This window comes from Prionailurus viverrinus, chromosome A3, assembly GCF_022837055.1.
Source record: "Prionailurus viverrinus isolate Anna chromosome A3, UM_Priviv_1.0, whole genome shotgun sequence".
NCBI classification, from domain to species: domain Eukaryota; kingdom Metazoa; phylum Chordata; class Mammalia; order Carnivora; family Felidae; genus Prionailurus; species Prionailurus viverrinus.
The window spans coordinates 109,944,162-109,966,041 of record NC_062563.1 but is presented as its reverse complement, the minus strand read 5'-3'; the positions used below and the strand labels follow the sequence as shown (position 1 = coordinate 109,966,041).

At 44.4% G+C, this 21,880-nt stretch overlaps 1 long non-coding RNA gene and 1 pseudogene across 2 annotated transcripts in view; one reads left to right on the top strand and one right to left on the bottom strand.

Moving 5' to 3' along the window:
• Positions 1 to 21,880, bottom strand: part of LOC125161665 (uncharacterized) — a 141,404-nt gene that overhangs the window by 71,527 nt on the left and 47,997 nt on the right. For both annotated transcript variants that reach the window (XR_007150713.1, XR_007150714.1), the window contains exon 3: positions 13,402 to 13,594. This is a non-coding gene — a long non-coding RNA (uncharacterized LOC125161665). The remainder of the gene's footprint in view (positions 1 to 13,401; positions 13,595 to 21,880) is intronic.
• LOC125161663 (NADH dehydrogenase [ubiquinone] iron-sulfur protein 8, mitochondrial-like) lies at positions 1,938 to 20,458 on the top strand (annotated as a pseudogene).

Genomic DNA, 21,880 nt, shown 5'->3' with positions numbered 1-21,880 from the left:
TGATATTTACTGGAATAAGAAAGGATGGAGGAGGTGGAATAGTTCCTCTGGAAGTCATATCTACAAACGGAACAAATCCTGGAGTCCCTCAAATTTCCATCCATACAGGAAGTTACACAGAAGGAAGTATGGCCTGGCAGCTAAACCATTCCAGTCTTGAAGACACATTATTCAGTAACACTTGTCCAGAGCCTCTCCTCTAGCTCACAGTGCTTCACATGCTCTCCATTACCAAACCTTAAATCTCTTTTCCAGACCCAAACACTCAGTGACATGTGTGGCCCTTGCTTATATCCGGATTTGAGCAAACCAACTTAATGCAACAGTAGAAAGACAATGAGGGCAAGTTTCATTTGGATGGTGTACAATATGATACCAATAAACTATTTTTAGTTTTGATAGATATGGTGGTTATGTCAGAAAATACCCATATTTGTAGTAATGCACATCTTTTTTTAAGTTTGTTTATTTATTTGGAGAGAGACAGAAACAGTGTGAGTGGGGGAGGGGCAGAGATTAAGGGAGAGAGAGAGAGAGAGAGAGAGAGAGAGAGAGAGAGACTATCACACAGGCTCCACACTGCCAGCACAAACCCTACAGGGGCGGGGTGGGCAGGACTTGAACTCATGAAACTGTGAGATATGACCTCAGCCGAAACCAAGAGTAGGACGCTTAACTGACTGAGCCTTCCAGGAGCCTCTGTAGTAATGCACACTTAAATACGTAGGTGAAATGACACAATTATGAGATTTGCTTCAATACACTTCAGCCGAAAGAAATGGGAAGGAAGGAAAAAAGTAGAAATGATGCCAAAGAGGGAACATACTGACAATTGTAGAATTTGGGTAACTGATATTTGAAGTTCATTATACTATTTTCTCTAATTTCGTATATGCTTGAAATTTTTCCCAAGACAATTCTTTTACAAAAAGAGAAAGAAGAAAGCAAATACAAATATTCTCAGAACATGATAAGCACAGGCAAAAATAAGTCAGATAAGGGGCGCTTGGGTGGCTCAGTCCGTTAAGTGTCCAACTTTGGCTCCGGGCATGATCTCATCTTTCATGAGTTTGAGCCCCTCATTGGCTCTGTGCTGACAGCTCAGAGCCTGGAGCCTGCTTGGGATTCTGGGCCTCCCCCCTCTCTGCCCCTCCCATGCTCACACTCTGTCTCTCTCTCTCAAAAAGAAACAGTTAAAAAAATTTTTTTTTAAATAAGTCAGATAAATCTATACTCAAACAACAATAAAAAGATATTTTACAGATAGATAAGTTCATCAAACAAACCTGATGTATTTGAGGACCATTTATGAAATCATGGGTCAACAGGGCACTGTGTGATATATTTCAATACAAAACCCCAAAATTATAAAAACAGGATCACGTGCACAAACATCTTAAGCCTTTATCATTCTTTTTCAGTCTGACTGGTCTAGCCTCACTCATAAAATATTTACTAAATGCATATTCCTTTTAAAATTAGCAATATACTATTGAATTCTTTACTTAAATTTTTAAAGAAAGACTTTTCAAAAACATTCAAATCAAGTCAAAAACAGTATGAAGTGAGGTAGGGCTCTGAAGAGAAGGGAAATTGAGTTAAAACTTTTCAAAACGGAATTTAACCTCATATATTTAAAGCGTAGCTTTCTGGCAAGATTCATTGTTTTCTTCCCAAGCCCTCCTGGCTGTGGCTAGCATCTGGAGGAAAGCATTGCTACTCATAAGTGGGGTTTTAAGAAACTGGCATGGATTCTGGAAGAAGCAGCCATGGGGGGGGGACTTTTTTGGGGTCCTCAAATAGTTTAAAGACAGCTGACATTTACATCTAACTGCTGCTTAAAAGACCAAGTTTCATTTGAGAACATTCAATCAGTTGGAATCGACTACCCCATCTTGTACGAGACAAGGCCAGTGTACAGTCTTGCGTCCCTTGTCCCTTGGAAGCAGACAGCTCAGAAGCAGGGAGGCCACCGGGAAACAGGCTGGGTGAGCAGAACGTTGCTTGAGCCAGAACACTCAGATTTTTTTCTGTTTCTCAGGGTCACAGATATTTTTCCAGCTTAGGCTCTTATTTGAGCAAGACCGATATCTTGATCTAGCCAACTGATTTAGCGGGGAGTTAGCTCAAATTGGTTATTTTGCATCTTGTTAGCTGAAGGGGAAAAGGAACACTTGAATGTTTCAGTTTTCACCCTGACATGGAGATGTGAACTTGGGTGAATGAGGATTCTTCCAGCTGCAGAGGTAAGATGAACACACAGGCAGCTTTAGGACCCAGAAGAAAGGGAGGCATCCTGCAGAAAGGTGTGGTTATGGGCTGAGACTTTAGAAGGAGAGAAAAAGAAACTATCTGAGTTAGACCTTGAAGGACAGGGAGGGTGAATCAAACAGTAGTTATGGCGTAAGCCAGCTCACACAGGCCGTAGTATACATAGAGAGGCTGTGGGGAAGAGTGCAGAGGTCCATCTGACTATACACAGGGTAAATCGAAGGGAGAAAGAGATCAGAAGTTTAGACAAGTACTTTATGGAAAATCTGGAATGCGGGGATGGGAATATTAGGTGTTAGGTAGCTCCTGGGTGGGGCACTGGGTGTTTGTTAGACATGATGGGAGCTGCCTTGAAGATAAATCCAGTCGTGGTGAGGAAAATGAATTGGAGTCATCAGAAGACAAACGGTAATAATCACCCCTGTTACTGAGTTTTTCTCTGGTGCTACTTTGTATATGTAATCTGATTGAATTCTCACAGCAAGAGGTATTATCCCAATTTATAGATGAGGAAATTAAGCAACTTGCCTAAAGTCGTGCAGTTGATAAGCAGTGGAGGCAATATGCTTACCTCCTCTAAATCCCTGGACTCCTCCGTAAGGAGGCCAGAAGGGGTAGGAAATGATGAGGGTCCGAACTAGGAAGGTGGCAACAATGATGAAAAAGGGAGATCAAATTCTTTTTTTTTAAATGTTTATTTATTTTTTTGAGAGAGCACAGGAGGGGCGGGGGCGGGGAGGGGGGGGGGGATGTGGACAGAAGATCCAAAGCAGACTCTGTGCTGACAGCAGAGAGCCTGATGAGGGGCTTGAATCCACGAACATGAGATCGTGACCTGTGCTGAAGTAGGATGCTTTACCGACTGAGCCACCCAGGAACCCAAAGAGCTCAAACTCTTGAGAAGAAGAACTGAAAGACTTAGCAAACAATTGCCTATGGAGGGCCTTGATGTGGAGCCTGGGTAGAAGGAGAAATGGTACTGTGGCTAAGCTAAATAAAGATACCAGAAGAAAAACCTGGTGTGGGACAAAACATTATTAATCTGCTTTTAGCTATGCTGAGTTTGAGATACCATTAGAAACTTCCAGTGAAAATGTCCATCAGGCAGTGAGAAACAGTTTGTCTGCTGAAGGGAGGAGATGGAGGTACAAAGAAAAGCTGAGGCATTGCGGGCAACTTGTAAAGCAGTGGAAGGAAACCAGCCAGGTTTTCTGTTTCTTTTCTCTCAACTCAAGGGTACAGATGCCTTTTGAGCTTTGTCAGCCACCACCACCCCCAAACCATCTACCCCAATTCAGGAATGAAATGCAGAAACGTAGGACAAAATTTTACACGTGGACACACAGAATAATTCTCTGACCTTCTGTTGTTGGGTAGAGTTGAGGTGGCTTCAGTAGAAGTGTGAGAATTCTAAGTAAAATGATAAGGGGCAACCCACTCTCTCTACCTTGCCCTCCACCAAGATAAGCCAAGGGCATCCGTCTTTAGACCTCAAGTCCTGGTCACCGTCCCCAAGAGCCACCATGCACGCTGCCCAGCACAGGCACTGAGGGGCTAACACGGGTCAGGGAGGACATGTGCCCTGTTTGGGGGTGGGGGAAAGGTGAGGCTCAAAGCTCGTAGGCGATGCGTAGCACCCCTGAGATTTTTTCTGAAAATATCCTAAATGACAGAGAGTGTGGTGGAAGGGCAAGATTCCACTGTTGGATTCCCCAGCAGGTTCCACAAATGAACGACAGAGTGTCAGTGGGCGTGAAAGTGAAATAAGCACGGAAGGAGTTCGTGCAGTCTCCTTCGGTCAGGGACCAGGGCTATCGCCTCGTCACTCTTTCACTGATGGACATGTTCTCATCTCCATCCACCCTCTCCCTCGCCACTTGCCTCAGGATGTCACATGTTTCCGTTGTGAGCACACAGGGGTCACAGTAGGACAACTCTCCCACCATGAACTTGAAATGACAGGAAATCAGATTGCTGGATAAGACCAAAACTTGAAAGTCAATGCTGATGAATCAGGGAAGAAATACGGGAGGGAGACCGCCTGAAAGAACAAATGTGTTCCTGGAACAGCAAGACTTGACTGGATTCTGACTGATAAGATATCTGAAGAAAAAAGGCGTCCGTGAGAAGGAGAGCCCTGCTCAGCTATGAACAAGGCAATTGCACTTGGTAAATTTTCCTGAGTACCGACTATGAGCCAGCAGTGAGCTCACATTCTATTGGAGGAGACAGAAAATAAACAAATGCACCTATAACCAAATGTCAGGTAGTGATTTGTGTGTCCCAGGTGGAGGATCTGCAGAGCAAACGACAGTGGCTGGTGCTTAGTGGCCACAGCAAGATGTGCCCATTCGAGTTTTGTGGCAGATTTCGGAGGCATGCTCGGACCTACAGCCCCAAACCTGGGTCTCCAGCATTTCCTGGTGATATTTTGACCTACTAATAGCCCTTCTGTTGATTTCCTTCTGTGTGAATTTCATGAAGACACACACAGAGAAAGGAATACATATCAAGAGTACGCAGCTCGATAAATTTTCCAAACTGAGCATACCTGTCTAACCAGCACCCTGAACCCCTCTCATGCTCCCTTTCAACTCTTTGTCCACCACAGGTTAACTACATACTGATGCTAACACCATAGATTTATTTAGCCTGTTTCTGAACTTAATATAAATGGAAATACATACTGTCTGGCTTCTTTCACTCAATATTATGTCTATGTAATACATTCATATTGTTGTACGTATCAGTAGTTGGTTCTTTTTTTTCTTCATGGTAAATTTCATTGTTTGAGTATATTATGATACATTTATCCGTTCCATTTAAATGGGCAGGTCATTTCCATTATTCTTTTTTTGTAAGTTTATTTATTTATTTTTAGAGAGAGAGAGCACAGGGAAAGGACAGAGAGAGAGGGAGAGAATCCCAAGCAGGCTCTGCACTGTCAGCTTGGAGCCCGACGTAGGGCTTGAATTCACAAATGAAATCACGACCTGAGCCGAAATCAAGAGCTGGATGCTCAACCAACTGAGCCACCCAGGTGCCCCCTATTCTCCTGATAAATTCTTTTTCTGTTTAAAGCTGTTAGAGCTAGTTTCTAATGTTTGCAGCTATGAATCCTGACTGACACATTTTTGTTTTAATTGTAGATTATTATTGAGTGGGAAAGTGACTGAAGATTTTCTGTAGAATTTCTGTAGAAATTCTTTCTTTTTAACAATGCTATGAAGACATGGACTTCTTCTTCCTCAGCTATTTGGCAAGGAACACAGCCCACTCTGTCTCAACAGTGAGGTCAAGGGATCAACAGTAACATTCTTCATAGTTAAAACTGAGTTCCTGGCTTAAATACAGTAATTTCTGGAATAGTAGCTATAACTTGGGGTCTCTTTGGTTAGAAGGCTGTCTTTGCAGGGGCCATGGAAATGGCCACTTCTGGGTATGTGCCTCAGCAGTTATAGTGGTTTCCATCTTGATTGTGCAATAGGAGAGGTTTTGAGATTGTGGTTTTGGTTTTCTTCACATCCCCCCTGGCTCCAGCAGCTGCTCTTGGGAACTCTGAACAGCATTATTAATAGGGTAACACAATCCAGTGAAGAAGAAAACGACAGACTCAATGAAAGGACAGTCATTACCAGTTATTCATCCATCAGTGGGATCTTCTCATTTTCCATGCACACAAGAATGCCCCTCAATGTGGGAGTCCACCCTGTCTGAGCAGGGCTGTAGGAGAAAAGAATGGCCCACTCTGCCTTTTCCTCATTTTCCTCTCTGGCCAGGCCATATCAATTGTGGAGGCCATCATTCGCGGCCTGATTTTCGAGCAATGAGTTGGGCCAGCCAGTAATTGTTCCCTTTGGTTATTCAACCCAGACACTTGTAATCACCATGGCAAGTACTCACTGAGCACTTACTGGCTGTACTGGGTACTGTGCCAGGGACTCCACGTGCATACCTTCTTCATTAAAGGCCAACTTCTCTATCTGTGCTCTGGATACCATCCTTTCATCCTTCCCGAGGCCTCTCCTCCTGCAGTGAACATGAACCTCTCTCTTCTCTACGTAAGCAGTCACTCCCTCTCCCCTGGATCATTTCCATGAGTAGCCATTTCTCCCTCCGGGCACACTTCCATTCCTTAGCTCTTTCACAACACAACTTCCTGAAAGAATTATCTATGGTCATAGCCTCACTTCCTCATCTCCCAGTTTTAGCTCAGCCAACTCCAGCAGACTTTCCTCCTCTCCCTGCCACTGAATCTGCTGACTTCAAGGTCATGAACGACCTCCTTTGGCCATCCAAAGGACATCATCACCTCTGTCTTCATCTTACTAACTTCTCAGTAGCGCTTATCACTTGACCACTCCCTCCTTAAAATCTTCTCTCCCCGTTTCCATGATGCCATTTCTCTTTTCCTCCTTCCTAACCTGCTGCACCACCTCTGACTTTTTGCTGATTTCCCTTTCTCTGTCTAATCACTATGTGTTGGAATGACAAAAGACTTGGTCCGGATCTTCTTATCCTGTCCATCTATATACCCTTTTCCTAAGTGAGCTAATTCTATCTCATGGGGATTTTTTTTGGTTGTTTTAAGTTTATTTACCTATTTTGAGAGAGGGAGAGAGGCAGAGAAAGAGGAAGAGAAAGAGAACCCCAAGCAGGCTCTGCACTGTCAGCTCAGAGATGGACATGGGGCTCAATCTCACAAACCATGAGATCATGACCTAAGCCGAAATCAAGAGTTGGATGCTTAACCTACCTAGCCACCCAGGCACCTCTGATCTCATGTTTTTAAATACCGTCTACATACTGATGATATTCAAATTTAAAATATCCCATCTTGATACCAATGACCCTTCCCCCAAGCTCAAGCCCCTACATCCTACTGTCTGCTCTGGATCCCCAATGTCTAAGAAGCATTTCAAATCTGGTGTAGACAAACAAAGCTCTTGGTTTCCCCATCCCCAGCTTTGCCTCCCACTCTCAATAAACAGCAGGAATACGCACCCTCTTGTTTAAGGCAAACATTTAAAAATTTAAGTTATCTGTCCCTCATTTTCCCAAGTGAATCACCAGCAAGTTCTGTTGGCAACAGCTTCATATCAACAGTTAATTATGAGTCTTGTATTGCTTTTCGTTTGACCAATTAAAAGAAAGTTGGGAAGATGGAGGGAAACACCCATGTTTTCTCATATTCTTCATAATCACCATTTTAATAGCTGTGTGATGTCTCACTGAGTGGACGCATCCTGATTTCCTTCACAGGCCTCTGATGTCACATCTTCACTTCTTCTCATATTTGACTTTCACGAACAATTGTGCAGCAAATACCTGCATGCACATACAGGTGTTGTGTTTTTGTTTTTAAAATAGAGAAGCTGATATTTTAGTTCAATATAAGATCACTGAGTGGTCGCCTTAGCAGAGAAGGAACTAATATCTAAACCCTATCCCTCACAATTCAAAATTCGAGAAACCAAGAGTGGAGGAACCGGTGTGACCTCCCAAGGTCCTGTGGCCAAGAAAGGCAAGGAGACCACTGAGGCACAGGCCGTGGGGAAAGGGAGGCTCAGGCTAGTGGTCCAGCTGTAACATGATGGATGCTTGGGTTCCTCATGTAGCTGAGACTGAAGCACCTCTGGGCCCAGCCACCCTGTTCTGGAAAGATGTTGTCATTCTGGGAAGGATGAATGAACAATGACAACACAAGCATTTGAGCTGGAACCTTGGGCACCAAAATGTTGAGACTATTAAAAAGCTCAGCGTTGGGGCGTGGGATTACATTTCAAAGACAGCTCCTGTGGCAAGTGCTGAGGCTAACAGGGACCTCAGTCTGACCTTGGACGTGGATGCCCTGGACCACTTTCAATAGGAGAGCAGGTGGTAATGACAGAAGCCAGAGTAACTGAAGCTGGAGGCTCTACTGTGGTCTCATCCATTTCTCTTCTTTTCTGACCCTCTTTGGATTGACGAAAGTGCCTAGTGTTCCTGACCAATAAAGCAGACTGTAGGAAGCCTCAAAAAGTCAACATTCGACTTCCTGCTAATAGAGCATTGGAAGTTTAAGCCCCTAACTAGAAAATGGATATTTGCACCTTCACACTGTGGCTCAGGCTTGCATGTTACATGCAGGATTCTTTCCTGAGGCTATATTCCCGGAAAAAGGATTACCGATTCAAAGGACATGAACATTTTTATGACTCTTGGCCAAAAGTACAATTTTTTTCAAAGGGATGCACTAACATCCACTTTCTATTTCTCCACACCCTCTCCAGAGATGAATAATTAAATGGATTTTTTTTTTTTGTGGTCAAAACCAAGAATTCTTTTTTTTTTTTTGAGAGGGTGGGGAGAAGAGGGGGGAGAGGGGCAGAGGGAGAGGGAGAGAGAGAATCCCAAGCAGGTTCCATGCCCAATGCAGAGCCTGACGCAGGGCTTCATCTCACAACCGTGAGATCATGACCAGAGCTGAAATCAAGAGTCAGAGGCTCAACTGACTGAGCCACCCAGGTGCCCCAAACCAAGAATTCTTGAGAGGAGCAATCAGTGTGAGAAGCAATGGCCCACAGAGGAGTAAGTGCCCTTGTGAAACACACTCATTGCTACTGGCTCTGAAATGTACATTCCCAGGCTGCTTCCCACATGCCTCATCCACTCTCTCAGGGCTTCCCTTCTGTGACAGCTGGGTTGGGTTCTCATGCCCTCACCCTCCCTTCTCATGCTCGTTAAAGCCAGCACAGGGGCAGCTATGACATCAGTCCCTTACCTCTTCATGTGGCTCTAAATCAAAGTATTGCCTCTCTTTTTTTTTTTTAATTTTTTTTAATGTTTATCTTTATTTTTGAGACAGAGAGAGACAGAGCATGAGCGGGGAAGAGGCAAAGAGAGAGGGAGACACAGAATCAGAAGCAGGCTCCAGGCTCTGAGCTGTCAGCACAGAGCCCGACGCGGGGCTCGAACTCATCAACTGCGAGATCATGACCCGAGCCGAAGTCGGACACTCAGCCGACTGAGCCACCCAGGCGCCCCAAAGTATCGCCTCTCTTAAGCACATGTGTGTCTCTTAAAGACTGAGGAATGAAAAGCTCTCTGTTAAAGGAACTTTGAGCTTAGATGTCCCAGACTGAGAGTCCATCAAAAGCTGGACCTTTGACTCGAAGGGCAAAGGACCTCATCAGGCTGTGATTTGAGAAGCACCAAGAGGCCAGAGCTTCAAAGTTGAGACCAGGAAGATGAAGTTGGATTAGGAGGCTCTAGGTGCACCAGAGGAATGAGGTGGTGGGAACCAAACCTGAGATGAGGAACTAAAAGTGGAAGCCCCCAAGGCTGAAAACATGCTCCAATGATGTCAGCATTTCACCCAAAGCCGCTCCAAGGTGAGCATAGCTCACTTGAAATAAAAACCTGAAAGTTGTTTTTCACGCCAACAAATAAAGAGCAATTTAATACTCGTCAATTATTTTTTTATAAAACGCATGTAAAACATGAATGGTTTTAATCTTTTATAGTCATGACAATAAAAGCTTTTAGTCCTGTTCACGGTTCTATCGTTGCATAAGCTTGGGCAAGCCTTGCAATCCTGCTGGCCTTGACTTTTATTTATGAGCTATAGACAATTACACCCTGCCTAATGGCTTGGGGGGCAGGTGAGGATGAGGAGGGCAAATTGAGTGTTTAAGCTGAAAGTCAGATGTGTTCTTTAGTGGTTGATGCCAAGCATTACCTATGATCAAGGTCTAATCTTGAGGAGTTCAAGATTAAATAACAGGTAGACGTGAATGCCTTGAGCTCGTTGTCTCGTGTCACGGATGTGTAGTTAACAGCCTACAGCCCAGGTTTGTAAGATACTAATTGGAATATAACACAAACCCCACAGAGAGTAAAGGACAGAGGAAACTTAAAAATAAGAGGCAGGAAATCAATGATATTTAATTTGGACATGTGCCCCCCAATGCATCTGGAGAAAAATCAACAGAACATAGATATCAATGGAAAACCTAGAGAGATGAGCCATAATTACTCTAAAAAGATATGCAGACAGGAAATTGGATAGGAGGTTAGAATGTTGTTTTAGGCTACACAGATGGCCTTTTGTGCCTGCAAAGGGAAATTTGTTTATCTCTGAATGATAAAATGGAATTGTCTATAAAATCAGGCTAAAATTTGCCATAAGCCATTTCTCAACTGCAGGGGTTTCTGTATTCTGTAGGTCAGTCCACGATCCTTGCAGAGACATGGGTGCAGGAAGGGGGTCAGGTTTACGGTCAGACATCTTCGTGGGATCTTTGCCTTTTGTAGCTGTGTGTGTTCTAACTTATCAAACCAATGGGTTTCATTCAAGAAAACGGAGAGAAAATATCTCCCGTTCAAGGTTGTTGGAAGGACTACAGATAAAACAGATGAAGTTCCTGGCATGTGCAAAATAACAAATAAATGTCAGTGAACGGCAGCACCGTGAGGAGAAATGAAAGTGGACTCCTGAGTTTTCAAACTCCACCCATCACAGAGTCTTTCTCTGCCCTACGTGGTCCCACAGTCCAGATCCCTGCACCCATGCTCCTCACCCGCAGCCAGCAGAAGCTCTAGAATTGTTCAATAGGAGGGGCTGGGAGATGATGGAGACTGGGCCAGCCGCTGGGAGAATGAGTTGGAGCTGAGCTTACATGGGGGACGTGCTTGCTAGCTGCCCCACTCACCAGCCGCCACCAGCAGCTCCCAATCTGCCTACAGGGTTTCTTAAATGGACTTGACAGGATCAAAATCTAGGCTATTTTCCCCTTTAAACTATCCATTTTTCCAGTGGCAAAGTACAGCACTTTCTTGGTGTCTTCCTTCTACAAATCATGATGGGATACATTTTCAACACAGGCTTTGCCAATTGTTTTTCAAATGTTGTTGCACATAATAATTTTAACCACATGCTTTCTCAACGGCTTTATATACTTGTTCATATGATAGTTTTGGCCACATGTTCTGCCGCATGCTGACTGCTAGTGGTTTGAAGGAAAGCTATTAGAGATGCGGGCCCTTGTACCCCCACCGAGCCACCTGTTGGCACCACCACTATGGTGGCGGTGGAAGTAGTTCCTAGGAGGTAGTTCCTCCTCTGGAGGAAGTAGTTCCTAGGAAAGCAGGAATCCTTTCGGGCAATACCCTTGACTCTGATACCAAGCTTAACAAGGGGATGTGCTGCATTCTCAAAACAGAAATAACAGCTGTGTCCATCAGAACCCTCAGAGACCCTGAGATGTGGGGGACGGGAGCAAGGGTGAGGTAGAGGGAGGCTGGTGGGAAGGTCTTACCTCCCTGACTTTCCCTATCCTCAAGCTCTTTATGCTGAAAACTGCTGATGCCAGACAGACTCTGGATTTGGGTTGGATGTTGATGTGCTGTGTATGAGTCAGGATCTCTAGTCCTCACCCCAAAATGACACCATGTCGAATGGCACTTTGCCCTCTGCCCTCTTAACTTCATTGGTTTCATATAAATGCAGCGTAGCCTCCGGGTCAGAGGACTTTTCAGAAAGGGATGACCAAAAATAAATAAAGCCTCTGTGTGCACAGAGGAAAGGAATGGGTCAGAGCGATAGGCCAAATATTGAACTATGAGAAAAAGCAATTGGAGAAGTAAGGAAAAAATGGAACTCAGAAGTTGTAAGTTATGACTGACTTCTCAAAAGCTGGCAGAACACTTGAAGCCAGAGTAGAGAATGTAAAGAAATTCATAAACGGTCTCTATTTTAGCTAAAGTGAGGAAAAAGCATGAACTTCAAGTGAAAATAATGTTCAGAGATGAACACAGGGCGCATTAAAGATGTGGAGGAAATTAGGAGCAGAGAGATACACGCAAAGAGAGACTAGATGGTATTTTAAGAGTGGGACTCAAATAAAAGTCCACACACACACAGATAAAACCAAAATATTTAGTGATTTCCTTTTCCTGTGGTCAGCTTTAGAATCTACCTCAAGGCCATTTGCTTTTGTGGTTATTCAGATTTTGTTTCTCTTCTTTCCACCTCCTACTGTCTAGTCCCTAATCCCCAGAGTTTGGGTAGAAGAAGGGAGAGGAAGTGAAATTCAAATCTGTGTTTGGCCTCTGTTCTTGGCCTTTTGGCTGAGAGATGTGAGGGGGAAAGAGGTGTCTGTGGCCAGAGTGTGGTTCCTAGACTGTGTGGGTGCTGTTTGTTTATTTTTGTGTTTAGCTGCTCTACTCATATTGCCCCAGTTTACCACATCAAGAACTGTTTGGGCAGGAAAGAGAAAGACTCAACAAACATTTGTTGAATGGCATGAGTCTGCTTTGCTCCCTCTTCTTTAACCTTCCTCAGCGGAGTTTATCACGTTCCCAGTACAGAACACGTGCTAAAGTCTGATTCAGTCTGTTGCCCATGATGCGCTAATCACCAGTGGGACACAAAGTGGTCTAAAGTGTGCACCAGCGAAAGATTTTATGTCAACAACAAGGTAAATAAGAGAAAGTCTAAGCTACTCAGGAGCATAAGCTGTTTTCAAATATTTCCATATGTAGTTGCTTGCCAGTGAGAAACATGCTAAATACCAATAGCATTTCTCAATTCATTAAAGCAAACCAGCGGGGCCTCACCCTGGGAGTGCTGAGGACCCTTTCTTAGCCACTAGTTCATGTACATTACATATACATGTTAGTTATAACCATGCATCCTTTCCATAGTTCTCAATATTTCAGATCATTCGCTAACCTGGTCTGCCCTTCAGTCATTCCAAGCAAGGTTTTATCATTACCTACAAAACTATGCAACAAGGCAGGGAGCAGTGTGTTCCTCTAATACTGACTGTTTCTTTCTCCTTGTTTAATCTGGAAAGGACCCTCCCCACCCCACTTCCCCAAAATCAAAATTCTGTCCTGCGAGATGACTTAGGGCTGGATGAAAGATAAAAAGGCAAGGGTCTCTGAGGTCAGTGAGGATTGCAAATTGATTTGGAAGAGGAGAAGAGATCCAAGAAGTTGGAAAGCCCGGCTCAATGTGGGAAGCCTCTTCTCTTAGAACATGGATCCCAATTCTCTTCCAGTTCCATACAAGCTGGGTATAACCAGCTGGAAATTTAAAGTCCCTTTCAGGCTGTAGCCCATGACCTGGGGAGAAGCTCTACTCACCAGCATGCATCTGGAAAGGCACCATTTTGCCACATTGGGCTCCCAAAGAGCCCTGCACCTTGGGTGTTTTGAGAGAACCCCAGGTTACATAGGAGAGATACACTTCTTGCCTCCACCATTGATGGCAAGCATTTCTTCAGAGTCATCAAAAGAAGACAGGCTTTTTTTTTTTTTCCTTTGAAAACTTGACAGGCTGCAAAGAGAAAAAGAAAGACATATACAATATTCCAGGAATCCCACATTTTTAGAGCCTTTTCATCTGTGAATCTACTTTCCACTGAGCTCATGTCTACCTTCTGATGGGCTTACCACTCTACCCCAAATTCAAGTCAGTAACTTGTTCAACTTTGACCAAGAGACATTTTTAAGAAAAGTCCCATAAAAGCATAAAATTTTACATATGGCAAAGGCAGTCAATATCTACATAAAACTGATAAACATGCATGATTCCAAGGGAGAAATTTTCCTCTCTGTATTATCTACGATTAAACTTAATATGGTTTATATATCTTTGGTCAATGAATCATCTCCTCTGATTTTCATCCATCCTCTTCACCATTCTTGGGAGTATGGGTCATACAGTCTCACCATCAGTAAGTCAGGGATGCAGGTTAAGGCAGCTTTAAAAAATCAAGTTCAGTTATTGGAGCACAAATACATGACTATATGATGACCTTCTGATGGAGGTGGTCATTAGGTCCTGGGCTAAGAAATCCTCAGAGAGAAGAATAAGGGAGCACCAGGTAGGTTCTGGTGTCCCTATATGACTTGACAAAGCAGTGAAGAGTAGATGTGACTTTCATCCATTCATCCCCCATTCTCCCTCCTCAAGCCTTTCTTGTCTTCTTCATATATTCTCACCTGGTTCTTCCTGACCCTGAGTCCTAAAAGAAGCCTAATTTCACTTCTAGATCTCCCTCCATGAAAGTAAAGAATCGATACAAACTGGATCTACTTCTCCTTTTAGAAGTTAGAGGGATTTCTAGCTGAAATCCACACCAGATGAGATGGTCTTCACGAATGTTAATTCTTACTTTGAGCACAGAATCAGCACAGAATGGGCCATTGGATATGTAAAAACACCCCCAAGTCACCCAGTGAAATGGACAATACTTAGAGCCATGGATACACTGTCTACGTACCACCTTCAAATGAATCTTTATTCATTTGTTTAGTTGACAGCAGGAAGCCAACTGCTTCACTTCGGCCCAGAGTGGGGAATGCTAAGACACTGAACAAACTGCATGCAGTTTTCCAAGCTTCAGTAAATTCGAATTAAAACACTGACTGAAAAAGCCCCCAGTACTTTTACATGTTGAGCTGTTGTTGAAACCCTTTTTTCACATGTGATGAGCTCAGATGCAGAATGTTTTGACTCAAATTGCATAAAGGCTTGGCAAAGGCTTGTGGGGAGGAGCACCCTGTCACAGAAAGCAAGACAAAAACAAGGCTGGGGCTCGGCACATTCTCTCAGAGCACACAGGCCACCGTGGGCCAGGGTTTCTGTTATTAAAAAAGCAAATAGAGACTTCTCTCAACACAGCACTAATTCCCAGGTTACAATAAGTCAACAGACACTTTTGTCATGGCTTCCTGTTACAGAGTGTCCCAACAAAGTACATCCTTGATGGATTGACATCTGTTCTAAAAGGCAGAACAATTAGACATTAGCCAATATCTGTTTCAGTTATGTTAAAGTCACAAATGTTTAAAACGGCCATCATTTCAGAGTTGACCGCATGCAAGATACATATTGCTTTAATAAGTTTATTTAACATCTGGAAGGGATACACATTTTGCTGGGACACACTGTTCTGAGGAGTTTATAAAGGATGCGGTGCCCACAGAGCCCAGGGTTGTTAGCTCTGACTCTGCTAGCACTGGTACTCCCCAGCATAGATGCCTACAGTGTGGATCTAGCTGCAGACTTAGGTTCAGATTTCAGTGTTTCCTGAGAAAAGTCCCTGGGAAGGACTATGAACACAGCTCATGATAAAGTTTTTGCCCTCAAAAAGACAGTCATTCTATTCCTGTGTTTCAGTTGAAACTGTAGGAAATCCAGGTTAAAGAGCTAGATGGCTGCAATGAATGGACCACACAGAATGCCATGCTGAGCTACGTACACTTTGTTTTTCCATTAATGGGGAATCCAGTAAAGTTTTAAAAGTTTCTTTGGGTACACGAGTCCAGCAAGAGAGAGGAAGATGAATTCAAGGGAGTAGACAATGTAGGGAGATGTAGGGAGCAATTCAAGGCCTTGAAGTGAATAATGCTGGGAAGAACAGGAAGGAAGGGAAGAAAATAAGAGACACTTCAAAAGAAGAAGTGATAGGGGCACCCGGGTGGCTCAGTCAGTTAAGCATCCGACTTTGGTTCAGGTCATGATCTCACAGTTCATGAGTTCAAGCCCAGTATCGGGCTCTGTGCTGACAGCTCAGAGCCTGGAGCCTGCTTCTGATTCTGTGTCTCCCCCTCTCTCTGCCCCTCCCCTGCTCATGCTCTCTTTCTCACTCAAATATAAACATTAAAAAAATTTTTTTAAATAAAAAAGAATTGATAGACCCTGATACTGAGCAGAATTCCAAGCAAGAATCTTGAAATTCACCCTAACTGGATCTGCTTAGTCACATGCCCACCCAGAACCAATCACAATGACTGTGGAGTCAAATATGCTGATCGGGGTCACATGCTCCACCCCCAGAATCAGGTTCTGTAGAGACAAATGGATCCCCAAACTGAAACGAGGGCTAATGGGCAAAAACTAAATAGAAGCTACAGGATTAACCCAAATATCTATTATATATTGTTTGGCTGAATCCTTTTCTCTTTGTTTCTCTTTATGACTTTTCTGTTAGATACGATTAAGTGGTTTGCCCAAAAGTTTCAAAAATGTATTATACAGAAATCAGAACCGCTGTACTCACCATAGTGTTGAGAAAAGAGAGCAAGTGTTTAACAAAAACTTTTGAAAGGGTAAGAAGAGTGACTAGAGTGAGTAGATTCAGATTCTAGACAAACGCAACCCAGTCTTTGCCCCTGAAACAGATTTTAGGAGCATCCTCTAAAGCCAGGTGAATTCTGAGGCTGCCGTGTTCTGCATACTTTCTCCCCTGATTCAGTTGTGGGCTGGGCTGGTGGTTGATGGCTCTTACAATATGAGGCTACTTGTCACTCTGGAATCAGTGATGAGGGGTGTGACAAGGTTTTGTGTATCTTTGAAAATTACTTAAAAATGACTCCCGGTTTTGATTTTTCTCCCTACACTATTGCATAAGAAAGTCTTTAGCAACCAGTGGTACGTGCTTCTGAGAAGCATTGACCACAAGTGTCTCAGATTCAAAACACATATTACTTTGTGGAAAGAAAGGCACCACCCAACACACAGACCCATCCTAATTTTGAATGAACTTAATTTCTGGATTCTAGACACTGCCTCACAATGCTATTAAAAACAATAAAAGAGTCTCATTAAAACTCCGGAGGCTGAGCCCACGAACAGTGACTAACGGAGTTCCTAAGAGAAAGGTATATGGACAGCATTTCTAAATTTTGAGCTGGCTGGCTGGCTGAGGCAGATGATCTCACAGAAGGAATGGTTTTCAAAATATCTGACGCTGACCAATCAGGGCAGACAGCCAACCAACCTCAATGGTCACTGATCTTACATGTTACCTTTCCTCACCCATGGACTGGGCAGACCTAAGAGGGAAACAAACACAAAGCTGTGTTAGAGCAAGAGAAGGCTGCTCTAAATGGGGGAATGGGAAGCCAGCCCATCCCTCCTAATTCAAACCGTTCCAAGGAGAAGACATTGATGAAAAGAAGGAGGGAAAGAAGTTGAAGCAGACATAAGAGGTGGCAGAGATGGACAATGATGAAGCAGAAGCGGGGAAACAGAGGGAGAAGAAATGAACAGAGGAGAGCAGGAAGGGACACGGACATAGAGGAGCAGACGGGGAACAAGGAAGAACAGTGAAGAAGTCCAAGGAAAGGGGAGGCTCAAAATTCAGCCAAGTAGAGGAGGAAAAAGAATGATGATGAAAGGTAAAGCAGAAAAAGAGAGGAGCTAAATCGTGATGAAAAATGGTAACGTTTCATAGTGATTATTGTCGCTCATACCATATAATGCAGGGGTCAGCAAACTTTTTCTATAAAGGGGTAGACAATGAATAGTTAAGCTTTGTGGATGGTACAGTCTTTGTTCAACTCACAACTCCAGTAGCTGGAAAGCAGTCCCAGACAATAAGTAAGCAAATGGGAGTGGCTGTGTTCCAGTGAAACCACAGAAACAGGCATTGGGCTGGATTTGGCCTGTGGATCATAGTTTGCTGACTCCCACGGACGAGGGTGGTTCTGAAATTTCTGGTACCTCCACAGTGCCCAGCATGACACAGGCACAGAAAACTAGAAAATATTAGAACCTCCTGGAACAGCCATTTTACAGCACCCCTCCCCAAAATGGTCAAAATAGCAGCCATTTTCAATGGCTTTTTAATAACTTTTAACCTACAAAATGACAGTTTCCTGTGATTCAACCTCTCTGCTGCTTGATTGGTCATCTGCTCCCTGGACCGTATGATACGCCCATGGTCTCTCTCTCCCAAATAGATCCCATGACGATGTACACGGAAGAGAAGAACTAGGTGGCTGATTCAGAGCCATATTCAGTGCTGGCTGTTAAGCTTTCAGATTGGCAGAGTTCTCCATCCCCTATAGGTCATGGCTCCACAGAGGTTCAATCTGGGTCCCAGTACTGCTTCAGACACCAGAACCAAAAAACAAAACAAAACAAAAACCCTTTTTGTCTCTTTAATTTATACCCTCCCCTATTTCCTCCCGTTTGGCTCCTAGAATGCCTCTAACTTAACTGCAGATCTAGGTTCATCTCCAATCACCATTAATTTCCCTAAGGGGCCTATGGTGCTTGGGAACAGCTTCAGTGATGGGAGGTAACAAGGTGTAGCCGAGGGGGTTCCCCTGGGTGTTGGAGCATGCTTAGCTCTCAAGCTCAGTATCAGAGAGGTAGGGGCTTACTCTGGCCTCAGGCTCAGACTTCTGACAATGACCTCACATTCTCTTGTTTTGTGATTGAGAAGAGCACCTTGCAGCCCTTGACATGGACAATTCTTGCTTGGCCAAGGGTTTCTGTTTGGGGAAGCCAGAGCCACTACTCTATGGCCTCTGAGGCACCATGCAGGTCATGTGAGGTTGATTCTGTGGCTGGTTGGTTTTCTTTTGTTTATTTTCATTTGGCACCTAGCACGCTGGCCATCCTTCTAAGTTTGTCTTGGCTCCTGACCTCAACCATTCTTCAGCCACCAGTGGTCCTTCTCCCATCATTTCCCAGGGTAGCACAAGCCACCTTGTGAATTACCAAAGAAATGGCCCAAGGGACATTGTCTTGAAGCCACACGATTGCCTGTAAGTAAAACTTGATGATGCCAAACATTCAGAAAAGGAAAAGGCAGCACGGGTCTAGCTTAACCACCCGATCTGCATTCCAAGGAGAACGAACACTGAGCTCTTGCGGGAAGGGAATCCTAACGTGTTACTCTCCTAGTCAATAAAGTGCAGAAACCCTTCTGTAGGCATTTTGCCTCTGCAGGAAAAAGTCCAGCTTGTATTTAGGAATGAATGAGTGTGCATGGGTGTGTTTGCATGAGCATATTTGCTCAAAAACATTTTCTAGTAACTGCTGACAACAGCAACCCTAAGCCACCAGACACGCGGTTCTCCCCATCTTGAAATGGCCTGTTTGCTCCCCAGAGAGGCAGCTGTGATGCTCCAAAGAATCATCCATGGCCTCCCCCGTCTCTGAAATCTACATGCCCTGACCCTTACTCCCCGGCCTCATCTGTCTTCCCAGCCTCTCTGCTCCTGTCACGCAAAGTTACTCAATACCCAGTAGGAACTAACCAGAGCCAAGGCACCATGTTCCCACAGCTCCCATCTTGCCATTCACTTTGTGTGGCTCGGTTCCTCTGCACTGCCACCACAGGGCACAGAAGGGGAGAGAGCTCCACATTTCCATCCCCAGCTTTGGGAACCAGATCATTCCTCCTCCTTTGTCCCGCACCAGTCACTACTGCCTCTGGTTGAACTCCTTCCCCACACCCTGCTATCTGCAGCCCAGCATGTGCTATTTTTTTGTAACCAAATCTCATGGCAGGCTGCAGGCAATCCAGTCATATCATCAATAGAGCTTCATCTTTTTCAGTCTACTTAGAGCTCAGGTTTAAATCTACCTAACTAGCTCTTTTATCTGCATTATCTTCCATACTCTTTTTTTTTTTTTTTTTCTCTTTGAGGTCTTAGTTGATCCCGTTTGAAATGGCGGAAGAAAGAAGCTTTGTTTAAGATAGTCTGATTTACTATATCTTTTTCGTCTCTGTTTCTTCCTTTGTAAAAGGACTACTTCCTTTGTAAAAGTAACTACCCACTTGAGAAGGGCCCGCTGAGCCCATGCATCTGCAGGGAGCGTATACTGTGCCACTATCCATCCAGACCGGAGCGCAGCATCACCTGCAAGCTTTGCGAGGCTGTCTGCCCCGCCCAGGTCATCACCAGAGAGGTCCAGCCTCAGACCACCTGCTATGATAATCCACCCAGCCAAGTGCATCTACTGCAGCTTCTGCCAGGAGGCCTGCCCTGCGGACACCATCGTCAAGAGCCCCAACTTCGAGTTCTCTGCAGAGACGCACAAGGAGCTGCTGTTCAACAAGAAGATGCTTGACAACAGGGACAGGTGGGAGGCTGTGATCATGGCCACATCCAGGCCAACTACCTCTACCGCTGACGCCGCACACCCAGCCGGCCTGCCCACAGCACGAGCTGCCCAATGAAAGAGCTCTGCCTTCTCCCCCTACCACCACCCCTACCCCCCGCCAGAAAAAGCATTGCCTCCTTTAGCAGTTGTTTGTTTCCATTGGTGGGGTCATCCTGAGATTTTTTTTTCTCTTAAGAAGTGAAAGATTACCTCTCCCTCTCAAGAATGCTAGATAATTCATCAGTGTGAAACACGTTCCGGAGCCAGCTCTCTTGTATTCACTAAACCCTCCTTCCCACCTGATTAATAAATATGACTGCAGATGCCACTGGGTTCCTTCTGTTCTTGGAACAGATCTTACTTTTCCAGGGACGGGGTGGCTGACTCACAGCCCCCTGTGCTGCTTCTCTCCTGCTTGTGATAAAACAAACACAAATCAATAATTGTTTTAATGTTTATTTACTTTTGAGACAGAGAGAGAGAGAGAGAGAGAGAGAGAGAGAGAGAACAAGCAGGGGAGAGGCAGAGAGAGAGGGAGACAGAATCAAAGCAGGCTCCAGGCTCTCAGCTGTCAGCACAGAGCCTGTCATGGGGCTTGAACCCCCAAAATGTGAGATCGTGACCTTAGCGATCATGACCTGAGTCAAAGTCAGAAGCTCAACCAACTCTGACAGCCAGGTGTCCCACAAATCAATACTCTGAAACACACATGTACTTAATATTTTTTAAAAGAACACTTACATATACTAATAAACTGTTCGATTACATTCACCTCTCTTTTGTATTAAAACTATGGTTTTTACATGCTTATTGCTCTAGCATATTATTATGAACGCATCGCCTTTCACTGGCTCACCCTGTACCAATTTGCCATCATTGTATTCATTATTTGATGTTCACATGTCCACAGCCGGGCGAGTAGAAACTCCATTCAGCACCGTACTGATACTCTTGAAATCCCTTTGTTTTCAGGCCACAGCAACAAGATGCTGTTTTTTGTGTGTTTTTTCTTCCTATCCTACAGCCGGACTCAACCAACTTCCAAGAAATCCTGATTGCTTTGAGAACAGAATAATATTAGAAATGACAGTCCAAACTTCTCGCCTGTGTGTTGCAGAGAAGTGCCCAGCCTTTAACGACTGTGGCTTGGGGCCTATTTTGTGACACAACCAGGAAAGATGTTTTTGTAGGGTAGGAATTCATACTGATTTTCCTTGTAGAGCATATTATGTTGCTATAGGTTTTAGTCAGCCAAGGTCTCGTAAGAAAAATAGAGTGACAGTTCCTAGATAGTCTAAAGGTAGGTAGTTTTCCAGCTAAGCAGTGAGGCAGAAGCCCCCAGAGATACCTCCTCCTCAAGATAGGGGCACACAGCTTTGCACGGACCCTGGAGAGAGAACAGCAGGGCTTACAGCTTCCTTGATGGTACTGCCTGGCTGCCTGGTTTCCTCCCAGAGCTGCATTTCTATCAGGATTAACTCTTCATCTCCACTTTGCTGCTTTACTCCACCTTTCTTTGCCACCCAGCAGCCTTAGTGCTGCTTATAGGGTGCTCAGGACTGCAGGGGTTTCTAGGACGCAGGATTTTCTGTTTTCAAACCAAGATAGTCCCAGGCCAACTGGGATGAAGTGGTCACCCCATTGCCAGTGACCTAATAGCAGGACAGCTGAAGGAGTTCATCACTTCTGCACTCTGCTCAGTAGAATACTGGA